The sequence below is a fragment of the Pinus tabuliformis genome, chromosome X (genome assembly GCF_031772625.1).
Source record: "Pinus tabuliformis cultivar Carrire ecotype Pingquan chromosome X, CPIR1, whole genome shotgun sequence".
NCBI classification, from domain to species: domain Eukaryota; kingdom Viridiplantae; phylum Streptophyta; class Pinopsida; order Pinales; family Pinaceae; genus Pinus; species Pinus tabuliformis.
In genome coordinates this window covers 1,476,036,203-1,476,042,486 of record NC_142308.1, presented here as the reverse complement: position 1 = coordinate 1,476,042,486, position 6,284 = coordinate 1,476,036,203, and the positions used below count along the sequence as shown (strand labels likewise).

General features: G+C 34.0%; 1 pseudogene; it reads left to right on the top strand.

The window, feature by feature from the left end:
* Window positions 1-476: 476 nt before the first annotated feature.
* Window positions 477-4,140, top strand: LOC149145577 (serine hydroxymethyltransferase 3, chloroplastic-like; annotated as a pseudogene).
* The last annotated feature ends 2,144 nt before the right edge of the window (window positions 4,141-6,284 follow it).

The following is a 6,284-nucleotide window of genomic DNA, read 5'->3' as shown; positions in this document are numbered from 1 at the left end:
CATTTCCAGGTACATCATAAAATAAAATACCTATATGAAGGCATAAAAATGACTCCAAAGGTTAAAGTTCCAAGGTGGGTTGCAATTTGGAGGTTGATAAAACTTATCCATGGCCTTTCTTTGTTGGTGCTTGCCAAGGTGATATTCTTGTTCTATATAATATCTGTGAATATGTGTGATATTCTTTTTCTATATATTAGCTGCGATTCGAACCTAAGTCAGCTGCTTCTACATGTGTGATATTCTTTTTCTTTATATTATCTACGATTCAAACCCAAGTCAACAACGTGTAGGAGGAAAATTCGAACTAGTGCTACTTTTGGTGTCTTTCATGTATGCCTCTGTCAGAGAATTATCCGAAACATATTAAGTGCTGGATTCACATGTCTCTCGATATTTGATCATTTTTCACATTTTGATGTGGGCATAGAGGATAGCTCTTGTTTCAGGTGAAAATGTATTGATTGCAGGTCATAATGGGCGGTGGAGCAGTAGGGATGGGCTTGTTGGATCAATATAATTTGAACCTAACTACAAATTTGATGCCAAAAACTTCACAACTAGTTTTGGTGGTTCCCTGGAAACAAAAAAGTAGAAAATTATGAGGTTTGAGGCCGTGCCCATCATATAAAACTTTTTGTATAACAAGCTTGAAAATGGGAAATCCTTTGGCGTTCATGCTGGCGCAACCCTGCAACTTCCCAAGTGTGCATGTTGTTTGCAATTCACGCTATAATTTATTTATTTATGTATTTGTTTTTGGTTGAAATTGTTGCATGTATGGATAGACTGTGTGACATCCTTGATCATCCTACCATTTGAAGACCAAGTGAAGAAAGCACAGATCATAGTTGAATATAGTTTAACTTGGAGGTTATTAGAAGATTCATTTGTGAATTGAGTTGCTGTAAATAACCTTCTTATCTTCATTTAATGAACTATGTCAAATAATTCGGTTTTATTTATAGTTTTGTTGAGTTAATGTTAGTGAATGGCTTGATAAAGAATTTGTTCTTGATCTTGATTCCCCTGGGATGCTAGCAAACAGAAATTGTAGACCTCAATAATACAATTAATTCTCCTATCAAACCGCAACTCAGTTATCGAGGGTACTAAATTTATTGTAATTTCTTTATCTAGTTTGTAAATTACTCCATGCAGATGGAAAGCAAAGCTTTGTAGATCCTCCTCTGAGTGAGATCGATCCTGAAATGAATGTGATAATTGAGAAAGAAAAACAATCACAATTCAATGGCTTGGAACTTATTTCTTCTGAAAATTTTACATCTTGGGAAGTTATGGAAGCTGTTGGATCATGTCTAACAAAAAAGTATTCAGAAGGACTCCCTGGTAAGAGGTAAGTTCCTAGAGATACAACTTGGAATGTGAAGAATGGAACCATCATGATTGTGATTGTGTCTGAGCTGCTTGGCAGTTTCTTCTTGCCACTTGGTATTTTTTTCTTGTTAAACTCAATTTCTCTTATCTTTTGGACATGTACTTTTTAGTTTGAATGTTTGACAAGTGTGCAATGGTTTCTAGGTTCAGAGTTAAAGTGTATAGACCTGTAGTTGTTGCATGAGTATCTGTTATCACAATGAAGGATACAGTTGTTGGACACTTTTCTATATTTATTCACTACTGTGTTGAGTTGGGATTTATGCCATGCATATAATATGCTGGCAGTGAATTCATTGACAAAAGTGAGAGGCTTTGCTAGCAGAGGGCCATAGAAGCATTCCATATTGACAAAAATACATGGGGTGTTAATTTTCAACCATTATCTAGATACCCAGCTAATTTTCTTATTTATACAACTCTCCTCCAACCACATCATCGCATTATGGTGTATGGTTCTGAACTACGAACCTCCTTTGATAAGATTATCATTCCTATTTGGGCATGTAACATGTGAAAAATTTCTTTGCAATGTTTAGGATTTGGACTTACCACATGGAGGGCACCTGTCTCGTGGATTCATGAAAGCAAAAAAGCAAGTATCTGCTACATCAATTTACTTTGAATCAATGCCATATTGTCTAGATGAGTCCACAGGTGAGCTAGCATTTCCAGTCTAATAATAATTAGGAGGGAAACAGTTCCATGATTGACAAATATTGAACCAATATTTTGGGGAAGTGTCGAAAGTGTTAATGGTTGGGTTTCTTTTCTTGGGTTATAGGATTCATTGACTATGAGATGCTTGAGAAGAATTCCACCCTTTTTAGGATCAAGCTTATCATGGCTGGTGCTAGTGCATATCCCCGAGATATTGATTACCCTCACATGAGGCAGGTATTGAGGCTCAGTATTCTATAGATCTCATAATGGCATTCCTTTCAAAAATTTCTCTTTCCAACAATGTTTATTCTAGTAGATTTTATTAAGATGTTCTTATAGTATGTAATCTTGGAGTTTTTTTTTATGATTTTTAGTACTAAAACGTTTGTGGTTTGGGAAGATTTCCAATATAATTGGGGCATACTTAATGATGGACATGGCACACATAAGTGGTCTCATCATTGCTTCTATAATGGCAAATCCATGTGATTTTTGTGATGTAGTAACAACTACAATGCACAAGGTGAGTTGATGCTATTAATTTTCTCTGCACTTCACCCTTTCGATTAAAAATATGACTATATTAGACGGATCCTTTTTTGGATCTATATTAATGCTATCTATCTGTGCCATTCCCCCCTTATAGAAGAAAATTAATCCCATTAATGTTCAAGAAACGGTGAAGAAATAAAACAAATATGCCATTCCCATCATAGGAGGAGTGATTATAGAGTTAAAAGGTGTAGATTTTCCTTTTGATTCTCTTACATGTTCTTTGATTCAGTTTCTTGTTTTCATTTTTTTTATGTTCTTTCTGTTTCTTATCGCTACTAGATCAAAGATTCGATTAAACTCATTATGTTCCTTGAATTGTTTTTCAATTGTTTCAATTTTTTCCTTTCATTTTTATATTTTTTATATTTTTCATTCTGAAATATTTTTGGATTGAAGGGTTGTGATTTTTAGTCTTTACGAGGTCCTTGTGGAGGTATGATATTCTTTAGGAAGGAACTAGTAATGGGGGTCAACCTAGATACAACCATCAATAATGTAGTTTTTCCAGGGTTACAGGTCAATCTGAGTTCTCCTTCCTTTCCTCCATCATCCATATTGTTCTCCTTCTCACTAATATCATAATATGAATATATTGATTTTTTGTGTCATTTTGTTTCTAAAAGATACATGAAATAATTTGTGGCTTTCTAGGGAGGACCACATAACCATACCATAGGAGGGTTGGTTGTTTGTCTAAAACAGGTTGTAACTGTAGAGTTCAAGGCTTATCAAGTACAGGTGTAGCACTCTCACATGTCTAAGCTTCTATAAAATTCATGCATGTGAATTGTTTTTTGAATGGAATTTGTTTCTTATCAAAGGTAAAATAGTTTTAGTAAGTTGTAGAAAATTTTCGAGCCCTTGCAAAAAGCCTAATGGATTTGGGTTACAATTTGGTGTCTAGTGGTAGTGAAAATAACCCAGTTCTAGTTGATTTGAGGCCCTTGGTAAGGATCCTCTGTTCATATGTTGGAGTACACAACCTACTTGTATATTGATTTCTATTGGATTTAGCTAGTTAAATGTAACATCGTATATATTAATGGGCTTGGACAGGGCATTGATGGTGCAAGAGTAGAGGACGTTTTGGATGTTGCTTCTATCACACTGAACAAGAATTTTATACCAGGTTACATGATTTTTTTTCTTTGTATATTTATATGTAAGGGATTCATTGATTTTCCTTTCTCCATGAGATGATATAGGATACTTTCATACCTCACATTTTTAGGTGATAAAAGTGTTATGGTTCCTGGTGGTATACGCATAGGGACTCCTGCATTAACCACCTATGGGCTTCTTGAGGATGACTTTATTAAGGTTACATATTTTATCCACAAGGGGGTGCAGATAGCCATTAAGGCTAAGGGCTCTTTGAAAAGTACAAAATTAAAATATTTTATAGAATTTATTAAGTCAGACAATTTCTAGCTACGAAGTAACATTGTTGAACTCAAAAAGTACGTTGAATCATTTTCTAGCCAATTTCTATTGTCTGGTGTTGGCATTGAAAATCTTAGTTAGAGATATGACATAATCGCAAGCTCAGAAGTGTCCTTTATTAACTTTTAGGTTGGGCTTCAGTGACGATAAACAGGTTGGTAAGATTTGGTTCCATGTGTATATTATAGTGATGAATAATGTTTTAAGCTAAATTTTTTTCTGAATTTATGTGCTTTCCCAACATTGGCATTAACAGTTTCTATTCCGATGTGTTAGATGTTGAGTTTTCCATTTTATTTATTGGAAATTATATACGACTTTGTTTTTTCTCATCACAAGAATTTTGGGTTGAAAAATGTTGATAACTTGTATGGAAGCTATTATAACACTTATTTATGTGGTGTGACTATGGATATTTTATTAGTCTGGAAAGAAATATTCCATACTTCTCAAGGGCCCAGGTATTGGGCCAATTACACAATTTCATAAAGTGTGTTCACTAAGATACTTCTACACATGCACATATTCCATGTATACATGACACATATGCAATCAATTGGGCTTCTAAGATTTTATTGTTACATTCATCCTGTCACATAGGCTGGAAAGAATTGGTCCCATTTGTAGATTATAGCAATGAACCATGATGAGATCTGTATTTTGCTTGAATTTATGTGCTTTCCCAGTATAAGCATACAAATTCTGTTTTGGTGTTATGGATGTTGACTTTTATATTTTATTTATTGGCAAAAAAAGTATACATAATTTGTATGGTACACCCTTTCAATCCTTCATTTTCCTGAGCAGTTATTTAGACTCTCTTCTATTGGTTAGACTAAGTAATATGAATAGTAGGCATAAAGACTTAGGCAAGAATAGATAGAAAGAAAGTGCTATTGTTACATTCATTGTACACACCCTTTATAGTATGAATTTACCACCCTATCCATGTTTATAGATAGAATTGATGTAGTTTGAGAATGTATTTACACAGGGTTTGATTATTGAATTTACCACTTTACACACCCTTTCTGAGTTTCATTTGACTGGTTGACTGGTTGACTACTCTTACTATTTTGAATTATATTAGTATTATTCAATATATTAGATCGACTAGGACTTACACTATTAGGAAGCTACATCCTGAGTTTATTGAGTCTATAGAACAAGCTCTCATTTAGTCTATAGGAAAAAGGAATGCAAAGTATATAGAGACAATTTTGAGAGCCAAAAACACAAAAAAATAAGTGTATTTGATCCAGTTACTATTGGATTCACTTATTCCAAACAAGTGTATAGATAGTTTGTTATGGACTTTTATGGGGTGAAGAAACAAGTGCAAGGATTGTTGGATTAAGGCTTAATCAGAGCTTGTGCATCTCCATTAGGGTCACCTATTTTGTTGGTACCTAAGAAGGATGGAGCCCAAATAATGTGCATTGACTTTTCTTGAACAATATTATGTTTAAGAATAGGCATCCATTTCTCGGCATATATTATTTTCTTGAAATATACAAGAATGAAAGAGAAAGATATATGGAAAAGAACCTTTAAGACCAAAAAAGATCTTTATGAGTGGTTAGTTATGCCATTTGGTCTAACCAATGCACCTCCTACATTCATGAGGCCAATGAATGATGTGCTCAAACCTTGATTGGATGAGTGAGTGTTAGTATTATTGAATTATGGTTTGGTTTTTAGTATAACATGGGAAGAGAATATGAAAGATTGGTACTTTGTGCTCTTATTACTATAGAAAAATTAGTTAAAGTTCACTTTGTGTTTTGAAAAGGTTTTCTAATTAATCTAGCTTGTTAATTAGACATAAACTAAAAGATACTTTCTATAAGGAGACACTCCTAATATCTACAAAGAAACTTGAAATATCCTAAAGCTACGTACCATATTTCCAAAAGCATACTTAACTACTCCTTTTAGTATATCTCCTAACCTGCTGACTAGTTCCTCCTCTCCTATTGGCCGAGTCATTCCTATGTTCCTCCTTATTTATTCCTAAGCTACTTTATAGCTCCTAAAGACACTTTACTACAAAAGAAACTTACTAGTTCTTAATTTCACTCTACTACAACTAGTAATGGAAGTCAAGTTCCTACACTTACGATTCAATACATAAACCCTACTAGATAGAACTGACGTAGTTTGAGAAGGTATTTACATAGGGCTTGGATCTGCTTGTAGTAAGATTGTCCTTTCTTGGTAGGCCT